Genomic DNA, 19,823 nt, shown 5'->3' with positions numbered 1-19,823 from the left:
TAACGTAGAGCGTTATATAGTATTACGATATAACGTATAACGTTATATACTATTACGATATAACGTATAACGTTATATAGTATTACGATATAACGTATAACGTTATATATTATTACGATATATCTTATTACGTTATGTAGCATTATGTTATAACGTATTACGTTATATACTATTACGATATAACGTATAACGTTATATATTATTACGATGCATCGTATAACGTTATATACTATTACGATATAACGGATAACGTCATATACTATTACGATATAACGTATAACGTTATATACTATTACGATATAACGTATAACGTTATATACTATTACGATAAAACGTATAACGTTATATACTATTACGATATAACGTATATCGTTATATACTGTTACGATATAACGTGTAACGTTATATACTATTACGATATAACGTATAAAGTTATATACTATTACGATATAACGTATAACGTTATATACTATTACGATATAACGTATATCGTTATATACTGTTACGATATAACGTGTAACGTTATATACTATTACGATATAACGTATAAAGTTATATACTATTACGATTTAACGTATAACGTTATATACTATTACGATATAACGTATAACGTTATATACTATTACGATATAACGTATTTCGTTATATACTGTTACGATATAACATATAACGTTACATACTATTACGATATATCTTATTACTTTATGTAGCATTATGTTATGACGTATTACGTTATATACTATTACGATATAACGTATAACGTTATATACTATTACGATATAACGGATAACGTTATATACCATTACGATATAACGTATAACGTTATATATTATTACGATGCATCGTATAACGTTATATACTATTACGATATAACGTATAACGTTACATACTATTACGATATATCTTATTACGTTATGTAGCATTATGTTATAACGTATTACGTTATATACTATTACGATATAACGTATAACGTTATATAGTATTACGATGCATCGTATAACGTTATATAATATTACGATATAACGTATAACGTTATCTAGCATTACGATATAACGTATAACGTTATATACTATTACGATATAACGTATAACGTTATATACTATTACGATATAACGAATAACGTTATATACTATTACGATATAACGTGCAACGTTATCTAGCACTACGATAATAGTATATAACGTGTAGTACGATAATAGTATAATAGTATAATAGTATAGCACTAATAGTATATAACGTATAACGTTATATACTATTACGATATATCGTATAACGTTATATACTATTACGATATAACGTATAACGTTATATACTATTACGATGTATCTTATTACTTTATGTAGCATTATGTTATGACGTATTACGTTATATACTATTACGATATAACGTATAACGTTATATACTATTACGATATAACGTATAACGTTATATACTATTACGATATAACGTACAACGTTATCTAGTATTACGATATAACGTAGAGCGTTATATAGTATTACGATATAACGTATAACGTTATATACTATTACGATGTATCTTATTACTTTATGTACTATTATGTTATGACGTATTACGTTATATACTATTACGATATAACGTATAACGTTATATACTATTACGATATAACGTATAACGTTATATAGTATGAGGATATAACGTATAACGTTATATACTATTAGGATATATCTTATTACGTTATGTAGCATTATGTTATAACGTATTACGTTATATACTATTACGATATAACGTATAACGTTATATATTATTACGATGCATCGTATAACGTTATATACTATTACGATATAACGTATAACGTTATATACTATTACGATAAAACGTATAACGTTATATACTATTACGATATAACGTATATCGTTATATACTGTTACGATATAACGTATAACGTTATATATTATTACGATGCATCGTATAACGTTATATACTATTACGATATAACGTATAACGTCATATACTATTACGATATAACGTATAACGTTATATATTATCACGATGCATCGTATAACGTTATATACTATTACGATATAACGTGTAACGTTATATACTATTACGATATATCTTATTACGTTATGTAGCATTATGTTATAACGTATTACGTTATATACTATTACGATATAACGTATAACGTTATATACTATTACGATATAACGGATAACGTTATATACCATTACGATATAACGTATAACGTTATATAGTATTACGATGCATCGTATAACGTTATATAATATTACGATATAACGTATAACGTTATCTAGCATTACGATATAACGTATAACGTTATATACTATTACGATATAACGTATAACGTTATATACTATTACGATATAACGAATAACGTTATATACTATTACGATATAACGTGCAACGTTATCTAGCACTACGATAATAGTATATAACGTGTAGTACGATAATAGTATAATAGTATAATAGTATAGCACTAATAGTATATAACGTATAACGTTATATACTATTACGATATATCGTATAACGTTATATACTATTACGATATAACGTATAACGTTATATACTATTACGATGTATCTTATTACTTTATGTAGCATTATGTTATGACGTATTACGTTATATACTATTACGATATAACGTATTACGTTATATACTATTACGATATAACGTATAACGTTATATACTATTACGATATAACGTACAACGTTATCTAGTATTACGATATAACGTAGAGCGTTATATAGTATTACGATATAACGTATAACGTTATATACTATTACGATGTATCTTATTACTTTATGTACTATTATGTTATGACGTATTACGTTATATACTATTACGATATAACGTATAACGTTATATACTATTACGATATAACGTATAACGTTATATAGTATGAGGATATAACGTATAACGTTATATACTATTACGATATATCTTATTACGTTATGTAGCATTATGTTATAACGTATTACGTTATATACTATTACGATATAACGTATAACGTTATATATTATTACGATGCATCGTATAACGTTATATACTATTACGATATAACGTATAACGTTATATACTATTACGATAAAACGTATAACGTTATATACTATTACGATATAACGTATATCGTTATATACTGTTACGATATAACGTATAACGTTATATATTATTACGATGCATCGTATAACGATATATACTATTACGATATAACGTATAACGTCATATACTATTACGATATAACGTATAACGTTATATATTATCACGATGCATCGTATAACGTTATATACTATTACGATATAACGCGTAACATTATATACTATTACGATATAACGTACAACGTTATCTAGCATTACGATATAACGTATAACGTTATATACTATTACGATATAACGTATAACGTTATATACTATTACGATATAACGTATAACGTTATATACTATTACGATATAACATATAACGTTACATACTATTACGATATATCTTATTACTTTATGTAGCATTATGTTATGACGTATTACGTTATATACTATTACGATATAACGTATAACGTTATATACTATTACGATATAACGGATAACGTTATATACCATTACGATATAACGTATAACGTTATATATTATTACGATGCATCGTATAACGTTAAATACTATTACGATATAACGTATAACGTTATATACCATTACGATATATCTTATAACGTTATGTAGCATTATGTTATAACGTATTACGTTATATACTATTACGATATAACGTATAACGTTATATACTATTACGATATAACGTACAACGTTATCTAGCATTACGATATAACGTATAACGTTATATACTATTACGATATAATGTATAGCGTTACATACTATTACGATATAACTTATAACGTTATATAGTGTTACGATATAACGTATAACGTTATATACCATTACGATATAACGTAGAGCGTTATATAGTATTACGATATAACGTATAACGTTATATACTATTACGATGTATCTTATTACTTTATGTAGCATTATGTTATGACGTATTACGTTATATACTATTACGATATAACGTATAACGTTATATACTATTACGATATAACGTACAACGTTATCTAGTATTACGATATAACGTATAACGTTATATACTATTACGATATAACGTATAACGTTATATACTATTACGATATAACGTATAACGTTATATACTATTACGATATAACGTATAACGTTATATACTATTACGATATAACGTACAACGTTATCTAGCATTACGATATAACGTATAACGTTATATACTATTACGATATAACGTGTAACATTATACATTATTACGATTCATCGTATAACTTTATATACTATTACGATATAACTTATAACGTTATATCATGTTACGATATAACGTATAACGTTATATACCATTACGATATAACGTAGAGCGTTATATAGTATTACGATATAACGTATAACGTTATATACTATTACGATGTATCTTATTACTTTATGTACTATTATGTTATGACGTATTACGTTATATACTATTACGATATAACGTATAACGTTATATACTATTACGATATAACGTATAACGTTATATAGTATGAGGATATAACGTATAACGTTATATACTATTACGATATATCTTATTACGTTATGTAGCATTATGTTATAACGTATTACGTTATATACTATTACGATATAACGTATAACGTTATATATTATTACGATGCATCGTATAACGTTATATACTATTACGATATAACGGATAACGTTATATATTATTACGATGCATCGTATAACGTTATATACTATTACGATATAACGGATAACGTCATATACTATTACGATATAACGTATAACGTTATATAATATTACGATATAACGTATAACGTTATATAGTATTACGATGCATCGAATAACGTTATATAATATTGCGATATAACGTATAACGTTACATACTATGACGATATAACGGATAACGTTATATACCATTACGATATAACGTATAACGTTATATATTATTACGATGCATCGTATAACGTTATATACTATTACGATATAACTTATAACGTTATATCATGTTACGATATAACGTATAACGTTATACATTATTACGATGCGTCGTATAACGTTATATACTATTACGATATAACGTATAACGTTATATACTATTACGATATAACGTACAACGTTATCTAGCATTACGATATAACGTATAACGTTATATACTATTACGATATAACGTGTAACGTTATACATTATTACGATGCATCGTATAACGTTATATACTATTACGATATAACTTATAACGTTATATAGTGTTACGATATAACGTATAACGCTATATACCATTACGATATAACGTAGAGCGTTATATAGTATTACGATATAACGTATAACGTTATATACTATTACGATGTATCTTATTACTTTATGTAGCATTATGTTATGACGTATTACGTTATATACTATTACGATATAACGTATAACGTTATATACTATTACGATATAACGTATAACGTTATATACTATTACGATATAACGTATAACGCTATATACTATTACGATATAACGTACAACGTTATCTACCATTACGATATAACGTATAACGTTATATACTATTACGATATAACGTATAACGTTATATACTATTACGATATAACGTATAACGTTATATACTATTACGATATAACGTACAACGTTATCTAGCATTACGATATAACGTATAACGTTATATACTATTACGATATAACGTGTAACGTTATACATTATTACGATGCATCGTATAACGTTATATACTATTACGATATAACTTATAACGTTATATAGTGTTACGATATAACGTATAACGTTATATACCATTACGATATAACGTAGAGCGTTATATAGTATTACGATATAACGTATAACGTTATATACTATTACGATGTATCTTATTACTTCATGTAGCATTATGTTATGACGTATTACGTTATATACTATTACGATATAACGTATAACGTTATATACTATTACGATATAACGTATAACGTTATATAGTATTACGATATAACGTATAACGTTATATACTATTACGATATATCTTATTACGTTATGTAGCATTATGTTATAACGTATTACGTTATATACTATTACGATATAACGTATAACGTTATATATTATTACGATGCATCGTATAACGTTATATACTATTACGATATAACGGATAACGTCATATACTATTACGATATAACGTATAACGTTATATACTATTACGATATAACGTATAACGTTATATACTATTACGATAAAACGTATAACGTTATATACTATTACGATATAACGTATATCGTTATATACTGTTACGATATAACGTGTAACGTTATATACTATTACGATATAACGTATAAAGTTATATACTATTACGATATAACGTATAACGTTATATACTATTACGATATAACGTATAACGTTATATACTATTACGATATAACGTATAACGTTATATACTATTACGATATAACATATAACGTTACATACTATTACGATATATCTTATTACTTTATGTAGCATTATGTTATGACGTATTACGTTATATACTATTACGATATAACGTATAACGTTATATACTATTACGATATAACGGATAACGTTATATACCATTACGATATAACGTATAACGTTATATATTATTACGATGCATCGTATAACGTTATATACTATTACGATATAACGTATAACGTTACATACTATTACGATATATCTTATTACGTTATGTAGCATTATGTTATAACGTATTACGTTATATACTATTACGATATAACGTATAACGTTATATAGTATTACGATGCATCGTATAACGTTATATAATATTACGATATAACGTATAACGTTATCTAGCATTACGATATAACGTATAACGTTATATACTATTACGATATAACGTATAACGTTATATACTATTACGATATAACGAATAACGTTATATACTATTACGATATAACGTGCAACGTTATCTAGCACTACGATAATAGTATATAACGTGTAGTACGATAATAGTATAATAGTATAATAGTATAGCACTAATAGTATATAACGTATAACGTTATATACTATTACGATATATCGTATAACGTTATATACTATTACGATATAACGCGTAACGTTATATACTATTACGATATAACGTACAACGTTATCTAGCATTACGATATAACGTATAACGTTATATACTATTACGATATAACGTATAACGTTATATACTATTACGATATAACGTACAACGTTATCTAGCATTACGATATAACGTATAACGTTATATACTATTACGATATAATGTATAGCGTTACATACTATTACGATATAACTTATAACGTTATATAGTGTTACGATATAACGTATAACGTTATATACTATTACGATATAACGTATAACGTTATATACTATTACGATATAACGTATAACGTTATATACTATTACGATATATCTTATTACGTTATGTAGCATTATGTTATAACGTATTACGTTATATACTATTACGATATAACGTATAACGTTATATATTATTACGATGCATCGTATAACGTTATATACTATTACGATATAACGGATAACGTCATATACTATTACGATATAACGTATAACGTTATATACTATTACGATATAACGTATAACGTTATATACTATTACGATAAAACGTATAACGTTATATACTATTACGATATAACGTATATCGTTATATACTGTTACGATATAACGTGTAACGTTATATACTATTACGATATAACGTATAAAGTTATATACTATTACGATATAACGTATAACGTTATATACTATTACGATATAACATATAACGTTACATACTATTACGATATATCTTATTACTTTATGTAGTATTATGTTATGACGTATTACGTTATATACTATTACGATATAACGTATAACGTTATATACTATTACGATATAACGGATAACGTTATATACCATTACGATATAACGTATAACGTTATATATTATTACGATGCATCGTATAACGTTATATACTATTACGATATAACGTATAACGTTACATACTATTACGATATATCTTATTACGTTATGTAGCATTATGTTATAACGTATTACGTTATATACTATTACGATATAACGTATAACGTTATATAGTATTACGATGCATCGTATAACGTTATATAATATTACGATATAACGTATAACGTTATCTAGCATTACGATATAACGTATAACGTTATATACTATTACGATATAACGTATAACGTTATATACTATTACGATATAACGAATAACGTTATATACTATTACGATATAACGTGCAACGTTATCTAGCACTACGATAATAGTATATAACGTGTAGTACGATAATAGTATAATAGTATAATAGTATAGCACTAATAGTATATAACGTATAACGTTATATACTATTACGATATATCGTATAACGTTATATACTATTACGATATAACGTATAACGTTATATACTATTACGATGTATCTTATTACTTTATGTAGCATTATGTTATGACGTATTACGTTATATACTATTACGATATAACGTATAACGTTATATACTATTACGATATAACGTATAACGTTATATACTATTACGATATAACGTACAACGTTATCTAGTATTACGATATAACGTAGAGCGTTATATAGTATTACGATATAACGTATAACGTTATATACTATTACGATGTATCTTATTACTTTATGTACTATTATGTTATGACGTATTACGTTATATACTATTACGATATAACGTATAACGTTATATACTATTACGATATAACGTATAACGTTATATAGTATGAGGATATAACGTATAACGTTATATACTATTAGGATATATCTTATTACGTTATGTAGCATTATGTTATAACGTATTACGTTATATACTATTACGATATAACGTATAACGTTATATATTATTACGATGCATCGTATAACGTTATATACTATTACGATATAACGTATAACGTTATATACTATTACGATAAAACGTATAACGTTATATACTATTACGATATAACGTATATCGTTATATACTGTTACGATATAACGTATAACGTTATATATTATTACGATGCATCGTATAACGTTATATACTATTACGATATAACGTATAACGTCATATACTATTACGATATAACGTATAACGTTATATATTATCACGATGCATCGTATAACGTTATATACTATTACGATATAACGTGTAACGTTATATACTATTACGATATATCTTATTACGTTATGTAGCATTATGTTATAACGTATTACGTTATATACTATTACGATATAACGTATAACGTTATATACTATTACGATATAACGGATAACGTTATATACCATTACGATATAACGTATAACGTTATATAGTATTACGATGCATCGTATAACGTTATATAATATTACGATATAACGTATAACGTTATCTAGCATTACGATATAACGTATAACGTTATATACTATTACGATATAACGTATAACGTTATATACTATTACGATATAACGAATAACGTTATATACTATTACGATATAACGTGCAACGTTTTCTAGCACTACGATAATAGTATATAACGTGTAGTACGATAATAGTATAATAGTATAATAGTATAGCACTAATAGTATATAACGTATAACGTTATATACTATTACGATATATCGTATAACGTTATATACTATTACGATATAACGTATAACGTTATATACTATTACGATGTATCTTATTACTTTATGTAGCATTATGTTATGACGTATTACGTTATATACTATTACGATATAACGTATAACGTTATATACTATTACGATATAACGTATAACGTTATATACTATTACGATATAACGTACAACGTTATCTAGTATTACGATATAACGTAGAGCTTTATATAGTATTACGATATAACGTATAACGTTATATACTATTACGATGTATCTTATTACTTTATGTACTATTATGTTATGACGTATTACGTTATATACTATTACGATATAACGTATAACGTTATATACTATTACGATATAACGTATAACGTTATATAGTATGAGGATATAACGTATAACGTTATATACTATTACGATATATCTTATTACGTTATGTAGCATTATGTTATAACGTATTACGTTATATACTATTACGATATAACGTATAACGTTATATATTATTACGATGCATCGTATAACGTTATATACTATTACGATATAACGTATAACGTTATATACTATTACGATAAAACGTATAACGTTATATACTATTACGATATAACGTATATCGTTATATACTGTTACGATATAACGTATAACGTTATATATTATTACGATGCATCGTATAACGATATATACTATTACGATATAACGTATAACGTCATATACTATTACGATATAACGTATAACGTTATATATTATCACGATGCATCGTATAACGTTATATACTATTACGATATAACGCGTAACGTTATATACTATTACGATATAACGTACAACGTTATCTAGCATTACGATATAACGTATAACGTTATATACTATTACGATATAACGTATAACGTTATATACTATTACGATATAACGTACAACGTTATCTAGCATTACGATATAACGTATAACGTTATATACTATTACGATATAATGTATAGCGTTACATACTATTACGATATAACTTATAACGTTATATAGTGTTACGATATAACGTATAACGTTATATACTATTACGATATAACGTATAACGTTATATACTATTACGATATAACGTATAACGTTATATACTATTACGATATATCTTATTACGTTATGTAGCATTATGTTATAACGTATTACGTTATATACTATTACGATATAACGTATAACGTTATATATTATTACGATGCATCGTATAACGTTATATACTATTACGATATAACGGATAACGTCATATACTATTACGATATAACGTATAACGTTATATACTATTACGATATAACGTATAACGTTATATACTATTACGATAAAACGTATAACGTTATATACTATTACGATATAACGTATATCGTTATATACTGTTACGATATAACGTGTAACGTTATATACTATTACGATATAACGTATAAAGTTATATACTATTACGATATAACGTATAACGTTATATACTATTACGATATAACGTATATCGTTATATACTGTTACGATATAACGTGTAACGTTATATACTATTACGATATAACGTATAAAGTTATATACTATTACGATATAACGTATAACGTTATATACTATTACGATATAACGTATAACGTTATATACTATTACGATATAACGTATAACGTTATATACTATTACGATATAACATATAACGTTACATACTATTACGATATATCTTATTACTTTATGTAGCATTATGTTATGACGTATTACGTTATATACTATTACGATATAACGTATAACGTTATATACTATTACGATATAACGGATAACGTTATATACCATTACGATATAACGTATAACGTTATATATTATTACGATGCATCGTATAACGTTATATACTATTACGATATAACGTATAACGTTACATACTATTACGATATATCTTATTACGTTATGTAGCATTATGTTATAACGTATTACGTTATATACTATTACGATATAACGTATAACGTTATATAGTATTACGATGCATCGTATAACGTTATATAATATTACGATATAACGTATAACGTTATCTAGCATTACGATATAACGTATAACGTTATCTAGCATTACGATATAACGTATAACGTTATATACTATTACGATATAACGTATAACGTTATATACTATTACGATATAACGAATAACGTTATATACTATTACGATATAACGTGCAACGTTATCTAGCACTACGATAATAGTATATAACGTGTAGTACGATAATAGTATAATAGTATAATAGTATAGCACTAATAGTATATAACGTATAACGTTATATACTATTACGATATATCGTATAACGTTATATACTATTACGATATAACGTATAACGTTATATACTATTACGATGTATCGTATAACGTTATATACTATTACGATATAACGTATAACGTTATATACTATTACGATAAAACGTATAACGTTATATACTATTACGATATAACGTATATCGTTATATACTGTTACGATATAACGTATAACGTTATATATTATTACGATGCATCGTATAACGTTATATACTATTACGATATAACGTATAACGTCATATACTATTACGATATAACGTATAACGTTATATATTATCACGATGCATCGTATAACGTTATATACTATTACGATATAACGTGTAACGTTATATACTATTACGATATATCTTATTACGTTATGTAGCATTATGTTATAACGTATTACGTTATATACTATTACGATATAACGTATAACGTTATATACTATTACGATATAACGGATAACGTTATATAATATTACGATATAACGTATAACGTTATCTAGCATTACGATATAACGTATAACGTTATATACTATTACGATATAACGTATAACGTTATATACTATTACGATATAACGAATAACGTTATATACTATTACGATATAACGTGCAACGTTATCTAGCACTACGATAATAGTATATAACGTGTAGTACGATAATAGTATAATAGTATAATAGTATAGCACTAATAGTATATAACGTATAACGTTATATACTATTACGATATATCGTATAACGTTATATACTATTACGATATAACGTATAACGTTATATACTATTACGATGTATCTTATTACTTTATGTAGCATTATGTTATGACGTATTACGTTATATACTATTACGATATAACGTATAACGTTATATACTATTACGATATAACGTATAACGTTATATACTATTACGATATAACGTACAACGTTATCTAGTATTACGATATAACGTAGAGCGTTATATAGTATTACGATATAACGTATAACGTTATATACTATTACGATGTATCTTATTACTTTATGTACTATTATGTTATGACGTATTACGTTATATACTATTACGATATAACGTATAACGTTATATACTATTACGATATAACGTATAACGTTATATAGTATGAGGATATAACGTATAACGTTATATACTATTAGGATATATCTTATTACGTTATGTAGCATTATGTTATAACGTATTACGTTATATACTATTACGATATAACGTATAACGTTATATATTATTACGATGCATCGTATAACGTTATATACTATTACGATATAACGTATAACGTTATATACTATTACGATAAAACGTATAACGTTATATACTATTACGATATAACGTATATCGTTATATACTGTTACGATATAACGTATAACGTTATATATTATTACGATGCATCGTATAACGTTATATACTATTACGATATAACGTATAACGTCATATACTATTACGATATAACGTATAACGTTATATATTATCACGATGCATCGTATAACGTTATATACTATTACGATATAACGTGTAACGTTATATACTATTACGATATATCTTATTACGTTATGTAGCATTATGTTATAACGTATTACGTTATATACTATTACGATATAACGTATAACGTTATATACTATTACGATATAACGGATAACGTTATATACCATTACGATATAACGTATAACGTTATATAGTATTACGATGCATCGTATAACGTTATATAATATTACGATATAACGTATAACGTTATCTAGCATTACGATATAACGTATAACGTTATATACTATTACGATATAACGTATAACGTTATATACTATTACGATATAACGAATAACGTTATATACTATTACGATATAACGTGCAACGTTATCTAGCACTACGATAATAGTATATAACGTGTAGTACGATAATAGTATAATAGTATAATAGTATAGCACTAATAGTATATAACGTATAACGTTATATACTATTACGATATATCGTATAACGTTATATACTATTACGATATAACGTATAACGTTATATACTATTACGATGTATCTTATTACTTTATGTAGCATTATGTTATGACGTATTACGTTATATACTATTACGATATAACGTATAACGTTATATACTATTACGATATAACGTATAACGTTATATACTATTACGATATAACGTACAACGTTATCTAGTATTACGATATAACGTAGAGCGTTATATAGTATTACGATATAACGTATAACGTTATATACTATTACGATGTATCTTATTACTTTATGTACTATTATGTTATGACGTATTACGTTATATACTATTACGATATAACGTATAACGTTATATACTATTACGATATAACGTATAACGTTATATAGTATGAGGATATAACGTATAACGTTATATACTATTACGATATATCTTATTACGTTATGTAGCATTATGTTATAACGTATTACGTTATATACTATTACGATATAACGTATAACGTTATATATTATTACGATGCATCGTATAACGTTATATACTATTACGATATAACGTATAACGTTATATACTATTACGATAAAACGTATAACGTTATATACTATTACGATATAACGTATATCGTTATATACTGTTACGATATAACGTATAACGTTATATATTATTACGATGCATCGTATAACGATATATACTATTACGATATAACGTATAACGTCATATACTATTACGATATAACGTATAACGTTATATATTATCACGATGCATCGTATAACGTTATATACTATTACGATATAACGCGTAACGTTATATACTATTACGATATAACGTACAACGTTATCTAGCATTACGATATAACGTATAACGTTATATACTATTACGATATAACGTATAACGTTATATACTATTACGATATAACGTACAACGTTATCTAGCATTACGATATAACGTATAACGTTATATACTATTACGATATAATGTATAGCGTTACATACTATTACGATATAACTTATAACGTTATATAGTGTTACGATATAACGTATAACGTTATATACTATTACGATATAACGTATAACGTTATATACTATTACGATATAACGTATAACGTTATATACTATTACGATATATCTTATTACGTTATGTAGCATTATGTTATAACGTATTACGTTATATACTATTACGATATAACGTATAACGTTATATATTATTACGATGCATCGTATAACGTTATATACTATTACGATATAACGGATAACGTCATATACTATTACGATATAACGTATAACGTTATATACTATTACGATATAACGTATAACGTTATATACTATTACGATAAAACGTATAACGTTATATACTATTACGATATAACGTATATCGTTATATACTGTTACGATATAACGTGTAACGTTATATACTATTACGATATAACGTATAAAGTTATATACTATTACGATATAACGTATAACGTTATATACTATTACGATATAACGTATATCGTTATATACTGTTACGATATAACGTGTAACGTTATATACTATTACGATATAACGTATAAAGTTATATACTATTACGATTTAACGTATAACGTTATATACTATTACGATATAACGTATAACGTTATATACTATTACGATATAACGTATAACGTTATATACTATTACGATATAACATATAACGTTACATACTATTACGATATATCTTATTACTTTATGTAGCATTATGTTATGACGTATTACGTTATATACTATTACGATATAACGTATAACGTTATATACTATTACGATATAACGGATAACGTTATATACCATTACGATATAACGTATAACGTTATATATTATTACGATGCATCGTATAACGTTATATACTATTACGATATAACGTATAACGTTACATACTATTACGATATATCTTATTACGTTATGTAGCATTATGTTATAACGTATTACGTTATATACTATTACGATATAACGTTATATAGTATTACGATGCATCGTATAACGTTATATAATATTACGATATAACGTATAACGTTATCTAGCATTACGATATAACGTATAACGTTATATACTATTACGATATAACGTATAACGTTATATACTATTACGATATAACGAATAACGTTATATACTATTACGATATAACGTGCAACGTTATCTAGCACTACGATAATAGTATATAACGTGTAGTACGATAATAGTATAATAGTATAATAGTATAGCACTAATAGTATATAACGTATAACGTTATATACTATTACGATATATCGTATAACGTTATATACTATTACGATATAACGTATAACGTTATATACTATTACGATGTATCTTATTACTTTATGTAGCATTATGTTATGACGTATTACGTTATATACTATTACGATATAACGTATAACGTTATATACTATTACGATATAACGTATAACGTTATATACTATTACGATATAACGTACAACGTTATCTAGTATTACGATATAACGTAGAGCGTTATATAGTATTACGATATAACGTATAACGTTATATACTATTACGATGTATCTTATTACTTTATGTACTATTATGTTATGACGTATTACGTTATATACTATTACGATATAACGTATAACGTTATATACTATTACGATATAACGTATAACGTTATATAGTATGAGGATATAACGTATAACGTTATATACTATTAGGATATATCTTATTACGTTATGTAGCATTATGTTATAACGTATTACGTTATATACTATTACGATATAACGTATAACGTTATATATTATTACGATGCATCGTATAACGTTATATACTATTACGATATAACGTATAACGTTATATACTATTACGATAAAACGTATAACGTTATATACTATTACGATATAACGTATATCGTTATATACTGTTACGATATAACGTATAACGTTATATATTATTACGATGCATCGTATAACGTTATATACTATTACGATATAACGTATAACGTCATATACTATTACGATATAACGTATAACGTTATATATTATCACGATGCATCGTATAACGTTATATACTATTACGATATAACGTGTAACGTTATATACTATTACGATATATCTTATTACGTTATGTAGCATTATGTTATAACGTATTACGTTATATACTATTACGATATAACGTATAACGTTATATACTATTACGATATAACGGATAACGTTATATACCATTACGATATAACGTATAACGTTATATAGTATTACGATGCATCGTATAACGTTATATAATATTACGATATAACGTATATCGTTATCTAGCATTACGATATAACGTATAACGTTATATACTATTACGATATAACGTATAACGTTATATACTATTACGATATAACGAATAACGTTATATACTATTACGATATAACGTGCAACGTTATCTAGCACTACGATAATAGTATATAACGTGTAGTACGATAATAGTATAATAGTATAATAGTATAGCACTAATAGTATATAACGTATAACGTTATATACTATTACGATATATCGTATAACGTTATATACTATTACGATATAACGTATAACGTTATATACTATTACGATGTATCTTATTACTTTATGTAGCATTATGTTATGACGTATTACGTTATATACTATTACGATATAACGTATAACGTTATATACTATTACGATATAACGTATAACGTTATATACTATTACGATATAACGTACAACGTTATCTAGTATTACGATATAACGTAGAGCGTTATATAGTATTACGATATAACGTATAACGTTATATACTATTACGATGTATCTTATTACTTTATGTACTATTATGTTATGACGTATTACGTTATATACTATTACGATATAACGTATAACGTTATATACTATTACGATATAACGTATAACGTTATATAGTATGAGGATATAACGTATAACGTTATATACTATTACGATATATCTTATTACGTTATGTAGCATTATGTTATAACGTATTACGTTATATACTATTACGATATAACGTATAACGTTATATATTATTACGATGCATCGTATAACGTTATATACTATTACGATATAACGTATAACGTTATATACTATTACGATAAAACGTATAACGTTATATACTATTACGATATAACGTATATCGTTATATACTGTTACGATATAACGTATAACGTTATATATTATTACGATGCATCGTATAACGATATATACTATTACGATATAACGTATAACGTCATATACTATTACGATATAACGTATAACGTTATATATTATCACGATGCATCGTATAACGTTATATACATTTACGATATAACGCGTAACGTTATATACTATTACGATATAACGTACAACGTTATCTAGCATTACGATATAACGTATAACGTTATATACTATTACGATATAACGTATAACGTTATATACTATTACGATATAACGTATAACGTTATATACTATTACGATATAACATATAACGTTACATACTATTACGATATATCTTATTACTTTATGTAGCATTATGTTATGACGTATTACGTTATATACTATTACGATATAACGTATAACGTTATATACTATTACGATATAACGGATAACGTTATATACCATTACGATATAACGTATAACGTTATATATTATTACGATGCATCGTATAACGTTAAATACTATTACGATATAACGTATAACGTTATATACCATTACGATATATCTTATAACGTTATGTAGCATTATGTTATAACGTATTACGTTATATACTATTACGATATAACGTATAACGTTATATACTATTACGATATAACGTACAACGTTATCTAGCATTACGATATAACGTATAACGTTATATACTATTACGATATAATGTATAGCGTTACATACTATTACGATATAACTTATAACGTTATATAGTGTTACGATATAACGTATAACGTTATATACCATTACGATATAACGTACAGCGTTATATAGTATTACGATATAACGTATAACGTTATATACTATTACGATGTATCTTATTACTTTATGTAGCATTATGTTATGACGTATTACGTTATATACTATTACGATATAACGTATAACGTTATATACTATTACGATATAACGTACAACGTTATCTAGTATTACGATATAACGTATAACGTTATATACTATTACGATATAACGTATAACGTTATATACTATTACGATATAACGTATAACGTTATATACTATTACGATATAACGTATAACGTTATATACTATTACGATATAACGTACAACGTTATCTAGCATTACGATATAACGTATAACGTTATATACTATTACGATATAACGTGTAACGTTATACATTATTACGATGCATCGTATAACGTTATATACTATTACGATATAACTTATAACGTTATATCATGTTACGATATAACGTATAACGTTATATACCATTACGATATAACGTAGAGCGTTATATAGTATTACGATATAACGTATAACGTTATATACTATTACGATGTATCTTATTACTTTATGTACTATTATGTTATGACGTATTACGTTATATACTATTACGATATAACGTATAACGTTATATACTATTACGATATAACGTATAACGTTATATAGTATGAGGATATAACGTATAACGTTATATACTATTACGATATATCTTATTACGTTATGTAGCATTATGTTATAACGTATTACGTTATATACTATTACGATATAACGTATAACGTTATATATTATTACGATGCATCGTATAACGTTAAATACTATTACGATATAACGTATAACGTTATATACTATTACGATATATCTTATAACGTTATGTAGCATTATGTTATAACGTATTACGTTATATACTATTACGATATAACGTATAACGCTATATACTATTACGATATAACGTACAACGTTATCTAGCATTACGATATAACGTATAACGTTATATACCATTACGATATAACGTAGAGCGTTATATAGTATTACGATATAACATATAACGTTATATACTATTACGATGTATCTTATTACTTTATGTAGCATTATGTTA

The sequence above is a fragment of the Bombus terrestris genome, chromosome 10 (assembly GCF_910591885.1).
Source record: "Bombus terrestris chromosome 10, iyBomTerr1.2, whole genome shotgun sequence".
NCBI classification, from domain to species: domain Eukaryota; kingdom Metazoa; phylum Arthropoda; class Insecta; order Hymenoptera; family Apidae; genus Bombus; species Bombus terrestris.
Note: the sequence above shows the minus strand (reverse complement) of the source record.